The sequence below is a fragment of the Vulpes vulpes genome, chromosome 16, assembly GCF_048418805.1.
Source record: "Vulpes vulpes isolate BD-2025 chromosome 16, VulVul3, whole genome shotgun sequence".
Classification (NCBI taxonomy): domain Eukaryota; kingdom Metazoa; phylum Chordata; class Mammalia; order Carnivora; family Canidae; genus Vulpes; species Vulpes vulpes.
The window spans coordinates 50251755-50270071 of NC_132795.1; the positions used below are offsets into that span (position 1 = coordinate 50251755).

General features: G+C 56.3%; 1 protein-coding gene across 5 annotated transcripts in view; it reads right to left on the bottom strand.

Moving 5' to 3' along the window:
* PPARA (peroxisome proliferator activated receptor alpha) overlaps nucleotides 1-9571 on the bottom strand; it is a 72472-nt gene extending 62901 nt beyond the window's left edge. Inside the window, exons 1-2 of one of the 5 annotated variants that reach the window (XM_072742327.1) lie at nucleotides 9470-9571; nucleotides 7702-7851 (exon numbers count right to left, since the gene is read on the bottom strand). The gene's annotated coding sequence lies outside the window, so the exon portion shown is untranslated. Of the gene's footprint in view, nucleotides 1-7701; nucleotides 7852-8032; nucleotides 8580-8606; nucleotides 8707-9469 lie in introns of those variants that run through there. The other 4 variants (XM_072742329.1, XM_072742323.1, XM_072742324.1 and 1 more) reach the window with 4 other exon arrangements.
* Between the last annotated feature and the right edge of the window lie 8746 nt (nucleotides 9572-18317).

Consider the following 18317-nt stretch of genomic DNA (forward strand, 5'->3'; position numbering starts at 1 on the left):
TGCGAGCCGCAAAGGGAAGTCAGACCCCGTAACTAAGCGTACAGTGCCTCATGCATTTAGGTCACCAGATGCACAATTAGAGTTAATATTCACCTCAGATTTAAATTCTGCTGGAATAAGTGGGTCAAAAGGATTTCACTTGAGCACTTACTGCCTTCAAGATAATCATCAGCACAACCAAGACGGCTTCGGAAATCTCTCGGATAATTATTTTCCCTCTTGCCTCCTTCCTGACTTCCTTTTTTCAGCGAAAGGAGATACTGAATTTTAAAAACAAATATTTATCGAGTCACCCATTCAGGCCTCTGTGTAGACTCTGGCATTATTTGCTTTGGGACCTGCCTCCCCTCTCAGCCTGGGAGCCCTCCTCGTCACAGAACGCAGCACTTCCTATAAGTGCAGGTAACCATTCGTGTTGTCTTTCCTCTGCTTCCTCAGCGCCTAGAACACTGCCTGGCACAACATAGGCCCTCAGTAAATATTTGTCCAATAAACTGCCTGAGCTTGGAAATCAAGACGGAAGCACCCAGCGAACAGTTGCTGTGGTGAGGGTGGAACGTGTCAGGTCGGAGAGCTTTCCAGCTGCCGTAGGGTTGCCGTGTCTGCAGGACAAAACCCTGTGTCTGGTCTGGGGGAGGGTCCTGGGGGCGTGATGAAGGAGGTGGCACTTGGTTGAACCCCGAGGGACCCTCATTGGAGGGTGGCCTGCCAGGAGCTGCGGCTTACCAGGCTGGTCACCTGGCCCGAACCAGCGGCACCTTGGGGACGGTGCTGAGCAGATGTGGAGCGAGGCAGCTGTGGCTACAGGCACCGGGCGTCCGCATCTCACGGGGACAGTGATTTCCATCGGGGCCGCCAAGATGACCAACATGTAACGCATGTGTGTGTGCGTGCTCTGGAGGACAATCAGCGGGCAGCTTAGCCCTTGCATGACAGGGGTCCAAGCCGGGCAGGTCATTCAGGGAGGCTTCCAGAAGGCAGGGGCTTCAAGCTCAGATCTCCAGGGAAGGGGCTTGGGTCGGGGTCACGGGGGTCCCAGGCACCAGGAGAGGAGCTGGTGCTGCAGGAGGAACATCGGCCCCAGAGCGTGCGGGCTGGGCCTTCCTGTCCACACGGATGCAGGTAAGCCAGGCCAGGTGAGTGGGGGTTAAACCTCGCAGTTGGAGTGAGCCAAGAAGCATCCAGAGCTCTTACCACGTGGCGGGAGTGAGCGCCTAAGGAAAGCACTGACATCCGCCTCACGGGTGGACAGGAAGCTGAGATGTGGGCCTGTGGGTCCATCAAGGCCCACAGAGCCTGGCTGGTCCTGCTCCAGGGCCCAAGCACGAGGCCCGTCCTGGGCTGCTCTGGGTGGGGGGGGTGTCCCAGAGGGGCAGGGGCAGGCCAGGGGGCCTGAGGTCATAGCCACGAAGGCCAAGCACACAGGCCTCTCGGGGAGGAGGCAAGGCCTGCCTCCTGGCCTGGCTGCTGGGCCAGAGAGGGGTGCCAAGGGCTCTGGGGGTGGGGGGTAGGGGTGGTGAGCAAGTGAGCCTCTGCTTCCCTGGCCCTGGGTAGCAGCTCCAGGTGAGCAGAGGTGCCGGTGGAAGCGGCGTGGTGGTGACAGGCAGGGGACAGGCTGGTACTTCTGGCCAGGATGTCACTTTTCATCCCCGAAAGGGCAGTTCCTGTACTGAGCCCTAAGTCTGAGCTCCTGCCCTCGCCCTTCACAGCCCTCCTTCTCAGAGACCACCAGGCATCTTCCAGAAATAGCTTCCAGAGGGAGACTCGCGCTGCCCAGAAGGCCCACCCGTGGCCTCACTGGAAGGTGGGCCTCCACACTCCTGTCCTCTGGGGCTGGGCCCTGAATGAGCCACAGACGCAGCTGTCTTCCTGGCAGTCGTCTTCCTTCCAGATTCTTGCTTCTTTATGGCCCTGTGCCCCGTGAGCACCAGAGATTACCTGCCGTCCTTGATGCGGTTAAACATTCACCTCCCCCTAGACTTCTGACCTGGGCGCTAAGGGCCAACTTGGTCAGATTCATCCAGGCGCAGGGAACGGAGCAGAGGAAGGCCGATCCTTTTCAGTCTCCAGGGTAACAACAAAAACCGCCCTTCCCTCTTCTTATACTGACCTCCTGCTACCCACCCCCTCCCCACAGTCTCCCCACAGTCTCCCCACACGGAGCCTGGGGCTTCCACAGGATCACTACGGCTCTTCACAGACAACATCCTGCTGGAACCTTCCGGCTGTAGCCTCAGCCGGGAACTGTGGCCTTCCTCTCTGGGGTGGCCTCTCTTCCTCTCACCACCAGTTCCCCTCACTCCCTCTCCCAAGTCTAGAACCTCCCTTCTCGGCCCCTGACTGATGCTCCAGCATTCCCACCAGCGCCGGCACATGAGTCCCTTTCACCCTGTTTATGCTGGTCTTTTGGGGAACGTTGGCCTCAAATGCTTCTAAGCATTCGGTGCCTTTCTCCTCACACCTCTCATTGTTCAGAGCCTTCTTCTCGGGGTGTGGGTCCCCCACGAAGCCCACGCTGGGAGCACCCTGGCGAGGCCAAACCTGTTCCCCAGCTCCCAGGACTCCTCACTTTGTACAAGTACAAAGTACAAGTACAACAACAGAACGTCTTCCTTTTTCTAGAAAACCCCCTCTGCATAGAAAACCCCCTCTGCACGTGCGTGTTTCTAAGGAAAGGAGGGAAGAAGGTGGTTTCTGAGCCTGTGTGCACTCAGGGCTGAGTGCTATGTGGCGTTAGGGGAGCCCTGCAGGCCCGGGAGGAAGGCCCCTGCCTGGACCCGGTGACAGTGACAGAGGAGGGGGCGTCTTCCAAGTGGAGAAGGCAGGCAGTTATGACATGCCAGCAGAGGCCTCCCCGCGCAGACCCAGACATCCGAGGGCAACAGGGCAGTTCAGATGCTGCTCTTATCTGCCTCCATCGTAGATCACCTCCACGCACCAAGAGATGATCCGGTTTCAGCTGAACTTCAAATTTCTCTGAACAATTTTCCTTTTAAACATCATTTGCATTAATCCCATCCCCAGTTGCATGGAGAGAAAAACAGAAATGGAAAGTGGGTACATAGCAAATGGATAAGACTCTGGCCTGGTTATCAAGCTGTCCCATAAAGTGAGCCAAAATAAGACTGAAGAATTTGTCAAATTTCTTCAAAATCCTAGCAAGGGAGAATGCTCGGCCTGTCGGCAGCCTAACATACATCAACCTGACTGATGATGAAAATTGCTGGAGATGCTTCTAAAAATTCTCCTGGCAGGGATCCCTGGGTGGCGCAGCGGTTTGGCGCTTTGGCCCAGGGCGCGATCCTGGAGATCCGGGATCGAATCCCACGTCGGCTCCTGGTGCGTGGAGCCTGCTTCTCCCTCTGCCTATGTCTCTGCCTCTCTCTTTCTCTCTGTGTGTGTGACTATTATAAATAAATAAAAATTTAAAAAAATTTTTAAAAATTCTCCTGGCAAAAGAAAATCCCATCTGGGGGGCACCTGGGTGGCTCAGCGGTTGAGCATCTGCCTTTAGTCCAGCGTGTGATCCTGGGGTTCTGGGATGGAGTCCCATATCGGGCTCCCCGCAGGGAACCTGCTTCTCCCTCTGCCTCTCTCTCTCTTAAAGAAGAGATCTTAAAGAAAAATCTTAAAGAAAAAAATCCCATTGAACATAGAGGTAATATAAGAAATCTGGCTTGCAGACAATGAAGATCTGATGGTAGATTGATCCTGTCTTTTACAAGCCATGTTGCTTAATTGTAAATCTGCATTTAAGTAGTCACGTCAGGCTGACAACTAACTTCTTTAGAATAATTCAGAAAGGACACACCCACATGTCAACCTCTACATAACTGGGTCCCTTTTACTGGAGCTTGGCAACTTGTCACCTTGGTGTGGTTATCACATAACCGCAGACTCGTTCAGTTACAAATGGCTGCAAGAAAGCTTGGGGCCTCACTCACTCTTAAAAATGGAAAAAAAAAAAAAAAGGAACTACAACACATACTGTTCACTTATAATTTCGAATCACCCATAGAAGCTTCATAATCCTTGAGGCAGTCATTCTGCATTTGCTTTCCTAACTTTGACTATTCAAAGCAATGCTTTCCTAAAAGTTTACTTGGGGTCTCTAAGCTAAAAGTGTAAAGCAAGTACACCAGACTAGAAACTGTCACTCCTCTTTATTCACAAATCTCTTAAACTAGAGCAAAAAACAGAAGCAGTCAGATGGGTGCAGCTTCCTGCAACATAGAGACGTGTAGCGAGCACTTTCTCTAACTGCCCCTGTGCCTATCTCATCCTCACAACGGGAGTATCACTTGGACCCCTGCCCTATCAGAGATAAATGCTCCTAAACTCACACTGGTGTAAAGATACCCCTTTCCTAATGAGCCAGTTGTTTGGAATCTGAATCCATGATCTTGCAGAAGAAATAACATTCTATTTAATTAGATTCTCAGGCCAGCTCATAAAAAGTCCATCTGATACATAATATGCCCCAAACCTGGTGATAATCTCAGTCCGAATCATTTCGACTACAACTACCGCCTTTATGATAGGGCTGCGGTGGGCACTGCCCACAGAGGTCCAGCCTGGGTGCAGCAGCTCCCCTGTGTCATTGTGACAGCGAGGGTGGTCTCACCATCCCAGGTGGAAGGGAAGCCGCAACATGCCAAGGGGGCGTGGTGGGCAGGCCTGCTGTCTGCACTTTTAAGCCAGCCCCCACCCACATTTGTGGACGGTAGAAAACAGAGGCCCACCAATCAACACTTTTCGAACTGAATTCCACTCATCACTTTGGTCAATGAACATCTGCAAGGATGGACTCAGGATATGAGACCAGTGGGGCAGCCGTGGACGATACACACTCTGCTCTCAACGCGTCAGACTCCGTCGGGGAAAGGCAGACAAGAAGCTGTGATGGAGGGCAGCACCTAGGAGCTGCCCAGCAAAGTCATGCCCAAGTCCAGGAGGACTTCACCCTCCAAGGATGAGAAACAGTCCTTCCGGTGATCCAGAAATAGCGGAGTAAGGACCAACGCACAGTGTATGAGCACCACAAAGGAGGGCACACCTGCGTTCAGAGAAAGCACGAAACGCTCTTGACAGTTTTGATGTTTATGCTGTCAAAAACAGGGGACAAAAATCTGGATGTATGGGGGGAGGATGTTTCTTTCAGAGAGGCTTTCAAGATTCATAAAATGGCCAGGGCAAAAATATTATAGGGATCAGCTCTGTGGCTCACTGAGAAGCAGAGGCCAGGGTGTGGCTTCTTAAGACACCTCTGGGGCTCTGCACAGGTTTTCACATTTTACAAAGAATCTTCATGCAAGTCACCACTTTTGAGCTTGACGAGCCCTCAGAAAGGTGAAACGGAAAGGAACTCCGTTCCCTGATGAGAAGAGAGCAGTCTGGAGCAATGTATGAAGACCGCAGGCCCGGCAGGCAGCGGCTATGGAACAAAAATCCAAATCTCAACGTTAACAACCCAGTGCACTTCCACTGTATCAAGCTGCTTCCCTGATGCAAACTGAAATGTTCGAATGCGTTTTCTTTTACGACATGCTGACCTCAAAACAAATGCAGCTGAACCACAAAAATAATTGTAACAAGGCTGACCTAGTGAGGAGTAAATTCTTCACTTTCTGGAGTGCAGAAACTCTTCCAGGCACCATAATATCACAACTACAAGATGCTACCTAATTAAATACTCCGAGGCAAAGAACAAGCACACCTCCTGATAACGACAACCATCAGACTGGGTCACATATGATTATCCACAGAACCGGTTGGAAAAATCACACGCATGTGTTCCTCTCCATAAGAAGCTCATGGCACGTCAGCGTTAGGAATCCTTGGAAGAAACAAGGTCTTTCAAATATGGTCCCCTGGGACTTCTAGGGCCTCTCCTGTTTGGTTCTTACTTTAAAATGATCTTAACACCAAGCTGGCAATTAGAGTTCACCAGCTGGGGCACCTGGGTAGATCAGTGGTTGCACATCTGCCTTCGGCTCAGGTCGTGATCCTGGGGTCCCTGGATGGAGTCCCACATCGGGTTCCCCACAGGGAGCCTGCTTTTCCCTCTGCCTGTGCCTCTGCTTCTCTGTCTCTGTCTCTCATGAATAAATAAATAAAACCTTAAAAAAAAAAAAAAAAAAAAGGTCACCACCTCATTCTCCCTAACCACATGACCTGGCCTTGGAGGTGAACTCGCTTGTTCCATGTCACTAACAAGGCGGAAGGAACAGGTACTGCAAATGTCTATGCTGCACACAGAAACTATGCCTTTCTTTAGGATGTCTATGAAACACAGGGAAGACTGACTCAATATCCAGCCCACCAAAACCAGAAAGAGAAACAGAGGTCCTCACATTCACAAAACAGCAGAAATTACACAGGCCACATCCCCTCCCACAGCACTGCAACAAAGTTAGTACAAATGTTCAACAGTAGCACCAGCCACTTGGAAGTTGAGACACTCACGCTATTCTCCTTTAAGAATATTTTATTTACATGCAGAGACTGTGGGAGAGGCAAAAGAGAAAAGAGAATAGGGGGTGCTTAAAACCCGTTTACACTAAGCTGAGAAACATTTAATTTTTTTAAAGGTTTCTTAAGGAAACAGAGATACAGCATACAAGAAAAAAAGTGCTAGTTATCAAACACTAAATAGCAAGATGTTTTGGCAAAAATAGTTTCCCTCTCTATACTCCAGTTTCATCTTTTGGGATGAGGAGGACAATCTTTTTTTTTTTTTTGTATCCTGGTACAAAATCAGCTTCGCAAGCAGATCCATGGTTGTCCTGCTCCATACTGAGCACCTCAGCCCACAGCAGCTACTTGATAAATAGCTGCAGAATGAATGAACATAGATCACTCACAATTATATGTATAAACACACAAACGCACTAAGGGATTAGCTAAATAATGACTCTACCCAAACACAATGGGATATTACATAGACATTTAAGATGATGAAGCACAAACACATTTATTTCACATGGCAAGATTTTTCATTACCCAACAGTCAACGAAGCAGAAGCAGATTACAAAATGGTTTCTATGGAAAAAACACGCCTTTCCTTCTCCTCTCTCTTTCTCGCATGCACAATGTCTAAAAATCTGTTTGCAAGTCTGATAGACAGGAGCTAGTAAAAAACTATTTCGTGATTATGGGATGTCTCTCGTGATATGTCTAAGATCTGAGAAAAGAGAGAAAACCATTTTCTCCACGGCCCATTAATCCGCTTTTGCTTCAAAGTTGAACAGAAGTGTGTCCCATCAGCCTGTCTGGCCCCTGGAGGACAGTGACGTCTCCCACCCGGCTGCTTCTCCGGGCCTGTCCCTGCCCTGCATGATGACAGTTCCGGACCTGACCTACTACCCCAGCAAGCTATCTGCTTGATATTCAAGTCAGCATGAAAAGCTTCCGTGCTGCTCGGCCCCTGCCACCACCTGTAACTTTGGTGTCTGTCAAAGAACAGGTTTCCACGAGGTGGAACTGACTGGCTACGCAGGAATGAAACTCTTGGTGAAACGGAGAGAGAACCTACCACTCAGCAGCACCCACCTTCACCGGACTTCCAAGGCCCTGGAAACAGACGTAACTTCGCACCGCAAAGTAATAACCAATCCCCACACATGGAGTTCGCAGGGCCCCAGAAGGAAGCGCTTAAGCACTGGGGTCTGGAATCACAACGGATCGAGCCTTGTACTTACCTGCGGCGGCCCGGGCCGACCTCTGAGCTCGCCTCACCGGGAGCCCAGGCCGAGGCAGGGCCCGTCCCTTCCCTGCAGCCTTGGCAGTTGGGAGGTAAAGGAGGAAACGGTTACGATATGTCCTCTGGATTCTCCCCAGCTCTCCACCACCTTGGAAGAGGAAAGTCACGGTGACCCTACTTGAGCGGCAATGGGAAGCCCTGCGCCCCCCTCCCGGGCGGCCCCCCCGCCCCCCGCCCCGCCCCGCCCCGCGCGCCCTCCCCCCCGCGGCCCCGCGGCCCCGCAGGGACCCAGGGCGCCCCCAAGTCCGGCGCGTTACGCAGCCACCGACTTTTCTTAGAAAGACTCGGACGCGGACATTCGGGGCGCGCCGTCCCAGCTCCAACTCGGGGAGGCGAGGAAGGCACGGGCCTGAGGGCAGCCCCCCGCCTCCGGAGCGCCCCCGGGAGACCTGGGCGCGGGTGGGGGCGAGCGCGGCCGGGCCCTGGGGTCGGCGGGGGGGGCGGGGGGCGCGCCCGGGCGCACAGGGCGGCAGCGCCTCCGAGCTGCTCCGGTGCGGCCGCGGCCCCGGGTCCGTCTGTCCCGGCCTCGGCGACCGGCCGCGGGGACCCCGGGCGGGGACGCCCCAAGCCAAGCCGGCCGCGCCGGGGGAGGGCGCGCCCCAGGACCCCGCGCGGGGGCCTTCCCTGTGCGCCCGGCGTCCCCGAGGTCCCCGGCGCTCGCGGGGCGGCCGAGTGGGGGGCGGCCCCCGGGGACCCCCGCGCCCGACCCCGCGCCCCGGGCCCCGGCCCCGCGCATGCGCCGCCCGGCCCGGCCCGGCCCCTCCCCGCCGCCGCCGCCCGGCGTCCCGAGAACCCGAGGCCCGGCTCGCGGACCCCCGCGCGCGCCCGCCCCCGCCCCGGCACCTGGGGCCGCTCCGCCGCCTGCGGTCCGCCGGGCCAGCGCGCGAGGGAGGCGGCGCCGGGCAGGGCGCGAGCTGCCGCCGCCCCCGCCCCCGCCCCCGCCCCCGCCCCCGCCGCGGGGCCGCCGCGTCCCCTGCCCATGCCCGGCGCCGCCTCCCGGCCCGTGCCAGCCGCGCCCCCCGCGGCACGCGCCGCCCCGGCCCCCGGCCCCCGCCCCCCCGCCCCGGCCCGGCCGCGCCGCGCGGGCAGCTCGCACGGGGGCTCCGGAAGCCCCGCCCGCCCGCCCCGCGCCCCGCGCCCCGGGAGCCCCGGCGGGACACACCCCCCTGGCGGCGGCGCCCGGTTGGCTGGCGGCGGGGCCGGGGCGGGGCCGCGTCCCCCAGGCCCCCCTCGCGCGGGCGGGCGGCCGCGACGGTGGGGAAACTGAGGCCGGGGAAGCGGAGGGGCTGCGGAGGTGCGGGGCTGGCGGGACGGCGCGTGCAGCCCCGAGGCCGCGGGACCCTGGAGGCTCCCGCCCGGCCCCAGGCCGCGCCGGCGAGGCCCCTGCTCCCCCGGAGCCCTGCCCGGCGGCTGAGGACCAGCGCGGCCCTCGGGGCGCGGGGGCGCCAAGTGGGGGCGCGCGGGGAGCACCCCCCCACGGAGCCCAGGATGCAAAAGAAGGAGAAAGAGAACGCGCGCTGAGGACGCGTGGACAGGTGGCCGAGGTGCCCGGCGGGGGCCCAGGGGGTGAAGGGCAGCGGGGACAGGGTCGGGTCGGGACCCGATGCCAACTCCGACCACCCGCCCCGCACCCACACCCACGCCCACCCCCGGGCCGCCCGAGAGCCGAGCCCCCTCCCGCCGTGCGTCGGGGGCGAGGGGCTGACTTTGTGCCCAGCCGAGGCGAGGCGCTGGGCCTCTGCCAGCGCAGGGGGAGGTCGCGGCCGGGCAGCCAATGGCAAGGAGCAGGCGAGAGAGCTGCAAAGCTGCTCTGTTTGCGCGACGGCGCCCGGAATGCACAAAGCCCCCGGTGCCAGCCCATCAGGACACCCCTCCCTCCCTCGGAACGAAATGTGTGCTATGCCAGCCTTCCTCCCTGCCCTCCCGCTGCTCCTGCCACTGTTCTATTTGTAGCGGCCAGCGCCCAGGAGGACCTGCTCCGGGCAGGAAACCCAGCTCCAAACAAATCCCCGGGTTGCACAGCGACTCTGGAGCGCAGGCCGTACCTGACCCTTTCACTCGTGTCCCTTAACCCCCCTCCCCCCCGTGGATTGGCCCCTACCTGTGGTGAACTTTGCCCTCCCCTACAGGCACCCACATAGCCATCCCACTCACACGCCAGCAAGCGCAACTTTTATTGCACATCCTAGCAATAACCAGTATTTGTATTATGTTCCATTCTCAGGGTGATCGGTACATTAGTTATATGGCGGCTAAGACAGAGGTTGGGCAGGCAACAGTGTGTGCCACTCACGCCCCTACGAGCCCGGTACTGGGCTGGGTGTCGGGCTATAGCGGTGAGGGAAGTACAGAGCCCGTGTCCTCATGAGGACATCCAGGTTCAAAGATGTCATCTGACATACTCCAGATCCTGGGCTGTGAAGAGCCAAGAGTCCAAATGCAGGGGGAAGGGGAGGGGGGTGGCTTCTCTTCCCAGATACACTGGGATGGTTTGCCATAAGCCCAGTGCATCCAGGCGATTGGAAAGACCTGGTAAAAATCGTCTCGAATGAGGACAAAGGAGGCTTGTATAGGGGTCAACGGAGTCGTGTAGAGACCTAGCAGACATGGAGAAATTAGATTCTTGGATGCTTGGGGCTCTCAAGGTTTTAGGAGGGAAAATTTGTTTTTCGTGGATGTGTCCAAAGTTTTGAACATAGCCTTTCAGCCAGCCAACCCTGCCCCACCCGGCCCCATCCAGGTAGACAGGAGAAGGATGCTCAGAACTCCTGGGGGAATCCATGAAACAGCTCCAAGGGTGCTGCTCCCCTCCAGGGTGGGGGCATGGGTTTCTCTTTGCCATGAAGAACCTGTCACATGCCCAGCATAGGAGAAACTATCACAAAAAACACCCTCCCCCCCCAGCTCCTGGAAGTCTCTCCCTCCCTCTCTCCTTACCTGGACCAGAGACAGCTTCCTGTACAGGACTGAGCAGGAATCTATAGTTTTGGCGACAAATTAACGCTCTTGATGGTATGTCTGACCACCTGGGTCCCTCTGGAGCTTTAATAAATACGAGGAGCGTTTGGCGGTACATGTGTCTTAGTTCGTGGCTTCCATCTATTTGGGGCTCATGCATCTGTTTCAGCATTTCTAATCACGTTTCCTAATCGTGAAGATGTTCGGAGACATCATCACTATTGTACCCACATGACGATCGGGAGACCGAGGCACAGAGAGGCCACTTGCTGCACCAGGTCAAGAGGCCAGTTGCAGAGCCCAGGCCTGGGGGCGGGTCTGTGGCACCCACACCTGCTCCTGGATGCACCCACTCGCCCAGTCTCACCAGGGCTGCCCAGGCTCTGCCCCTGGCCCCTGGGGGAGAATCCCGATGCTGGGACATTCCTAGAGGAGGGGGTAGTGAGAGGGCACCTGCCTCTAGACACTAGGCTGTAGGTTGGACAGTGAACTTGTAAGACGGTGATGTCAGCCGCCTGTGTTCAGAGAGAAGGTGAGACCTGACTGCCGCCCTGAGCCCCGCAGGGGAGGAAGCAGGTCCCACGGGTCTGGGGGGGCCAGGCCAGAGTCTATTTGCCCTACAGCTTAGGTAAGCCCTTTTCAGGAACCGATGCCTCCAGGTCACTTGTTTACCCTTTGCTGATCTGCAAAGCCTCTGATGAGATAGATTTTGTGCTTCCAGGGTGTCATCAGCCCGGGCAGTGGCCTCTGATCTCCTGAAAGCCTGCCCTCAAGTCAGGTGGTAGAAATCGATGGGGGCAGGGAACACAGGCTGAGAAACGGGAGAGTTCGCTGTTGGCAAGGACAGAGCTGCCCTGTGGCCCACAGCTGGACCTCGGTGGGGGCGGATGAAGGGCACGTGCGCAGCTGCCATCCTAGGAGTGACAGCAAAACCTCCTGGGCCCAGATAACAAAGTCTTGTCATGGAGCAAGGGCATGGAACTCGCGAGAACCCTGCAAGGCAGCGAGGTTCATCCCCATTTTACAGATGAAGGAACCAAGGCCCAGAAATGAATCATTCGGCTGAGATCACCAAGAAGGAGCAAGACCCAGGCTGTCAGAGTCCAAAGCCTTGTGCACCAGCCCCAGGGGACCCCCCCAGAGGTCCGGCGTCTGTCTGGTCCAGAAGCCAGTGCTCTCCTGGCCTAGTAACAGAGCTACTCTGGCAGGCATGGGAACATGGGGTTAAGGACCATCAGTCCTGACTCCAGCGCTATGGGGCGGCCGCAGTACATGCAGAAGCCTGTGGCAGGAGAGAGGGCCCACGGTCAAGGGGAGAGAGTGGAAATGGTCCGAGATGGGCAAAGGTGGCCCAGTGGGGACTTCAGCTTGATTCCCTCAGATGAGTAATAAGTAAGAAATGATGCATGCTAACCAACTGTTATGACTGCAGCAGAGGTGGTGGTGGTGGTGGTGGATAAAGCTATGAGCTCACATGAGGTCTGCAGGTTCTGGAACCTTCTGCAGGCCCAGCAACTGATGCTGTCGTATACATTCTACCACTTTGGTAATTAACCTGTCCCCAGCCAAAGTTGACAGACCAGCGGTCATCCTTGAGAAGCCCAGGACAGTCCCCTCCCTTCCCAAGAGCAGGATCTCCCCCTCACCAGTATGTGCTAGTCCATCCCCAGGGGCTGCGTCACTGATGTCTTGGTCCAGTTGAGACACGGGCTCCGAGCTTCAGGACCCATGTGACCTCATAGGTGAGAGCCTCACCGTAAAGCATGATGTGCAGATGAATCTGGTCCATAAAGGATATTCCACTCTGCTGGAGGCGGGGTCTGCAATGATCTGTCCCAGGAAGGGGTCCCAGCTGTGAACTGTACTGTCCCGAGTAGCCAAGGTCAGGGGGGCTGCACACTTAAGACAGTCTGTTGACCCCCCAAATGCCTAGTAAATACAGGTGTGTATATATGCACAACACTGCCTCTGCCTGGGACACCCCCAATTTCCCTCATGAGATTAGCAGACAGAACCTGGGATTATGAATCAAACAGACCTGGACTCAAAACCTGGCTGTACCTTTGACCTTGGATAAACGACTTGACCTCTTGATTGAACTTCCTCATCTATAAAATGGGGTGGTGGTGCTTATGCCGTGGGCCCCAGGGAGAGAATTAGCAGGGAGCATGTAGGAAGTGTGAGGACAGGACCTGATTGGTGGGCCATAGTTGAGATTTGGTGACCACCTGGCTGAGGGCTCTGCCAAGGGTCACCTCCTCCAGGAAGCCTGCTTGGCATTCATCCCACCGGCAAAGCCGCCCTCCTCCTCGGGTAGCCACCACCTCCCATGTGGCTTTTGTCTAGTGAAGCACTGCCTTAAAAGGCGCCTCTCCCCCTGCCTGCCTCGCCACTCAGGTGAGCTGGTGCCTAGTGAAGCCTCAAACCTGTCTGACAGCAGGCGAAGTGCCTATTTGTTGCTCGCTCGTGGGATCCTCAGGTCTACCCTGGCTTCTGCCTTTGACAGGTGAGTCTTTCCAGCTCATCGAGGCAGCGTGAACTTGCACCCGGGTAGTCTGCACCCCCGGGCCTGGCTGCGAGCCTCCAGAGAGAGCTCCTTGGAGCAGGGCTGGCCTCCCCCAGCTCTCAGCTCCCAGTTGCCCCACGCAGGAGCTGGAACACACGAGACCCCGTAAATGTGGGAGGGAACGGCCAGGATGGTCCATCTGCACCTGTCGGCCTCAGCTTTCGCTAAGATGAGGGAGTGGACCGTGTCCTCTGCGGGGACAAGCCGGGTGTGCCAAAGGTTCCGGGTGTGTGGCAAGATGGGGAAGCTAGGCAAGGACCCTGTGGTGGTTTCTGTAGATCTTCAGCCGGTCAATTTAAAGAAATATCCTTTCTTCCCCACAAATCATGTCCTTTACACCCATGTGTTATTATTGAAAAATGCCTTTTTAAAAAAATATTTTATTTATTTATTCCTGAGACACACACAGAGAGAGACAGAGACACAGGCAGAGGGAGAAGTGGGCTCCCTGCGGGGAGCCTGATGCGGGACTTGATCCCGGGACCCCAGGGTCAGGCCCTGGGCCAAGGGCAGATGCTCAACTGCTGAGCCACCCAGGTGCCCTCCAAAAATGCCTTTTCTTAATAAAAATGTCTTAGATGAAGGGCTGATCCCTGGCAGGGATTGGCGTGTTTGGCTCAGCAGCCCCCGGGTCAGTCCCCGAAGCCGTTGGGAATGTTTTCGCTTTGGCCAGCCCAAAGTCCAGGACCCGCTGGCCCCGACGAGCTCTGTTGACTGATAAACACACAGCACGTTGCGAAGGCCTCCTGACATCTTTCCAGTCTTCTGTGCCCGGCTAGCTCTCTCCTCCAGATTTACTTATGATATTTATTTGCAAGTCAACATTCTGGTTTGTGTTGAGACTTGCAGCGTGGAATACACAATCCTACGTGAGGGCCTCATTTTCATCTTTGATGAATCCAGGGAGCAGGGTGTGGGCGGCTGCCTTGGGAGCCTGCAGGAGCTACACCCAGTGGGGGCCGGGCTCACATGCCATCGGGCATCCGGGGGTGGGGGGAGCCCAGCCTGGGGGTTGGGGAGAGGCTCCCTCTGCCCAGGAGCCTGGGGTGTGCAGGAAAGGGAGCCGGCTGGGGGCAGACTGGAGGCTGAGTTTCACACGTGTGCGAAGGCAATCCCTGGAAAAATCTCTAGAAGGTGACGGTGGCGTGGGGCAGGACACCAGACTAGCAGCCTGGCAGGCAGGTGGTGGTCTGTGGCGGCTGATGGGGAACACTGACCCGGGGGTGCGGACTTAAACCCATCACTTCATTTGTCCAGGTGGAAGCAAGTGGTAGCGCTGAGTTTAATTTTATTTTTAAATTTTTTTAATTTTGTAAAAGTTTTATTTTTTTTTTTAACTTTTATTTATTTATGTAGTCACAGAGAGAGAGAGGCAGAGACGCAGGCAGAGGGAGAAGCAGGCTCCATGCACCGGGAGCCCGACATGGGATTCGATCCCGGGTCTCCAGGATCGCGCCCTGGGCCAAAGGCAGGCGCCAAACCGCTGCGCCACCCAGGGATCCCTAATTTTGTAAAAGTTTTGAATAATTTTTTTAGATTTTATTTATTTATTCCTGACACACACACACACACACACACACACACACAGAGGCAGAGACACAGGCAGAGACAGAAGCAGGCTCCCTGCGGGGAGCCCGATGCAGTACTCGATCTCAGGACCCTGGGGTCACGTACTGAGCGGAAGGCAGATGCTCAGGCTGAGCCACCCAGGCGCCCCTGAGTTTAATTTTAAAACCACTACCCCCCCCAACCCAGAAAACACTCTCTACAGACTCCTGTTATGGCTAAGTGGGTGCCCAGGACAGTACTTTCCAAATAGGACCCCAGTGCCGGTTTCCTTGGACAGTGAGGCAGGCTCTGGGCTCCTGCAGAGTTGCTGGAAAGTTCCCTTGGTCCCGAGTCCCTGGTGTGTGGCCCTCAGGCCTCTGGCTTCACCTGAGGGAGCGTCTCCACTAGAAGCCCGGTACCTTGGCTTCTGTCCTCACGTGCACTTCCCTGCCAAGGTCAAGGCCCAAACTCTCCAGACTGGCAAACAGCCTGAGGGCAAAAGTGGCTGCTACACACTGACCGCCCCCCACCCCCGTCCGTTCCTGCTCCCCCCCCCCCCAACTTGGCCTGGAGGTTCTCCACTCTTTGGGCCACTTTTAGAGGTTTTTAACATCCTCTGTAAGCGATTTCTTAAAAACAAAATATTTTACTTATTTCTAGAGAGAGAGCGGGTCCTAATAACCTAGTCTGCATTTAAGCGGACACAGAAGCTTGAATTGTTCTTTCAATCACTGGTGACACTTTTTTGTCTTTTGGTTCAGATGTGAAGGCGGGGACCTGGCCGCCCCTGATGCCGTGTGCCCACACCTTGCCTGGCACGGGGGCAGGGGTCACTCGGTAATCAGGGATTGTTGAGCATGTCCCTTAAGAGCCGTGCTGGTCCCAACGGTTCACTCTCCCGGGCAGAGGGTTGAGGGCCGAGCCCCCTCCCTGCCTGGCTGCCTAGAGAGGGCGTGCATGACACGCCGGCTGTGCACAGGGCACTTGGTACTCAGCACTGCCCAGCCTCAAGCAGGCCTGCAGGCGGCTGTTCCCCTCCCGGCTCCCAGCTGTAGAAACTGAGGCTTGAACGGCTGAGCCGCCCCCTGAGACGCAAACCTGGGAGCTCCAGGCCCGGCCCCCCTGCCCGACGGCTCACGTGTCCTTGCTTTTTCCACTGCGCCCACCACTCCCCTCCAGGGCGCTGTGACCTTGGACGGCCAGACCGCCCAGTGTCCATTCCTGACTGTAAACTGAGAGGCTGGGCGGGCTGATTTCAAGGGGCCCCTGCCAGCTGGGGACTCTGAGTTGTACTTGGGGGCGTGACTGGGACATGCCCCAGGAGCCAGCTGCCAGTGCCCACGAGGGACGCATTTTTTCCTGCCCTGCTGAGGGAAAGCGGACACATGACTCTCTGGGTTGAGCACTTGCAGTGAATTATGATCAGTGGGGCTCGTGCTCCGTGCTCTGGAAATGTGTTCAGGACCAATCTCCAGGCCTGGTATCAGCGGAGCTCGTGGCCTGGGGGGAATCAGCTCCCCTTTTCTGCTAGAAACTCCCGGGCCAAGGCAGGTCAGCAGAAAGAGCCACCTACCTCTGCCTTCTGCAAAGAAGGAGTAGACGGGCTGCTCTGCGTCCTGTCCCCATCACATCCCAGGGAGGGGACCCTGCCTGTGGCCCCCCCACCTTCCAGCACTCTTCTAGAGGCTCCTCTAGTCACTTACTGCTTTGGTCTAAAAATAGGCTCTGGCTTCTTGTGGGAACAGAAGAGGTGATAGGTCCTGCCCTAGATGAAGAGGTCATGGATAGGGTGTGCTTGGGCAGGTGAACAGGACAGCGGGCAGCCGGGGTGGCTGCCCCACATGTCCCCACCAGGCTCCAGTTGGGAGGGAACCAGGCGGCCACGTCCCACCCAGACCTGGGCCTCCTTGCCCAGTCGCCTCTGACCCCTTTGGAAGGGACCCCGAGAGGTCAGCCGGTGGCCGGGCAGAGAGGGGTGGCTCTTGGCAGGACCTGAGATCCAACTGGAGCTTTCTGGGCTGATGGAAAGGGCAGGACCCCATGGAATCCTTGGGCCTCTGGCTTCACCCCCGGGACCAGACACATGCCTTGTGGGTGACACAGGGCTCACCCTGAGAGGCTCCGTGTTCCCAACACCCTTTGGTTCAGGGCCGCAAAGTCATGCTGAGAGTCTGAGCTCCGGTCCCACCTCCACAGGGGGAACGTGGCTCATGCCCTGGGACCTCAGCGTCTGGGCTTCCTGGTGGGGGCTCCTGAGGCTGCCCCGGGGGGCACTGCCAGAGTCAGAGGTGGACCAAAGGCAGGTGCTTGTTTTTATTACGATGTGCATGCTACTTACTGCATTTGAACACACTTTTAGTTAGTTTTACGTAGTAATTTTTTTGTTTTATTTTACAATACACGTAACATAGAATTTCCCATTATGAAGTATACGGTTTGCTGTATGACCATTACCATGGTCCGTCTCCTTGGCTCTTGCCCAGCTGAACCTCTGTCCCACTAAATGCTACCCCACACACACATATCCTCTTTGGGATTTTCAGTTGCTGTAAGAGATTTAGGAACACTTGGTGGAATCAATGTGAGATATGTAGCTTGGATAGCATCCCATCAAATGTTAACGTCCCAGTGTGAAGCACCGTGGTGGTTGTGTAGGATGGCCATGCTCAAAGATTTGGGTTTCATGACTCCTTTGTACTCTTAAAACTTATTGAGAACCCCAGGACACCTGGGCGGCTCAACAGTTAAGTGTCTGCCTTCAGCCCAAGGTGTGATCCCGGGGTCCTGGGATCGAGTCCAGCATTGGGCACCCCGCGTGGAGCCTGCTTCTCTCTGCTGTGTCTCTGCCTCTCTCTCTCTCTGTGTCTCATGAATAAATAAATAAAATTAAAAAAAAAAAAGATTTTTAACTTAATCACCCCTGCGAAGTCCCTTTTGTCACATAAGGTAACTTATTCACGTTCTGGGTATCGGGACGTGGACATCTTGCACCCACCCTGGACGTATAGGGACATGGACATCTTGCAGGGGCTGGGCGGTTGTTTTATGCCACCACAGTGGTCAAAAGCACGGCCACTGGAACAGACTGACTCTGCCATTTGTGGTGCGACAGGTGAATCACTTCACCTCTCTGTGCCTCAGTCTCCCCATCTGTAAAGAGGCAATACTGATAGTCCTGCCTCATCAGGCGGTTGGAAGAATCAGTGAGGTGGGGCGGGGCTCGAGAAGTGGCGGGGGGAGGCTTCCATCTGTGTGGCCCTCGGGATGCCCAGGGGTCGTCAGGCTTTACTGCATGTGGGCCTGGGGACAGGGGCCTTGGTGTCCCCTTTGCAGCCCAGCAACCTGGTCTTGACATGTCTCCAGGCAGCCTCCCACCACCCTGCTCCTGGGTGGTGCTTATGCCGCCCTAGAGGGGAGGCCAGCCTGTGCCCATAGCCTACGTGCCCAGCCTCCGGAGGAGCTTCCCGGGCCCTGGGCCTCCT